This window comes from Frankliniella occidentalis, unplaced genomic scaffold (assembly GCF_000697945.3).
Source record: "Frankliniella occidentalis isolate FOCC.00 unplaced genomic scaffold, Focc_3.1 Scaffold513, whole genome shotgun sequence".
NCBI lineage: Eukaryota > Metazoa > Arthropoda > Insecta > Thysanoptera > Thripidae > Frankliniella > Frankliniella occidentalis.
In genome coordinates, this window is record NW_026267630.1 from 58,786 (window position 1) to 59,343 (window position 558).

A 558-nucleotide genomic window follows, 5' to 3' on the forward strand; every position below is an offset into this window, starting at 1 on the left:
CTGGAGCATTTGCAGCAGCAGAAGCAGCCTGTTTCGATATGACTGGCAGTTTCACCTTGCGTTCTGAAACAGAGTTCCCAGTGAAAGCACAAATCGATAAATCATGTTCAAATTGAGGTGAATAGAATGAGTATCTTACTTTTTTGAGATGGCTGGAAGCATTCGGAATCTGAGGGCGAGTCAGGCTTCTCCAAAATTTCCCATGGCTTAGGTGGTGGTGCAAGATGCTGTTCAAGCGCAGCACTGGCATAAAGAGCAGGCGACGCTGCACACTGTTTTTGTCTACTATAAAGACAGTGACGGCACCTTGCAGCTGCAAAGCATGTGTTTCATATCCGATGATTTAGACCATGACGTTGGTTTTGTTCTGTTAACCCAAAAGCGTGTGTCAGCATTTGTCAAGAAAAACATGCCATGGGTCAGTGAAATAGAATATTTTACAGATGGCTGTGCAAAACAGTACAAAAACTGCAAAGTGTTATTGAATATGTGCTGTCACCAAGAAATGTTTGGACTGGAAGCATCATTTAGTTGTTTTTTTTTGCAACGAGCCATGGC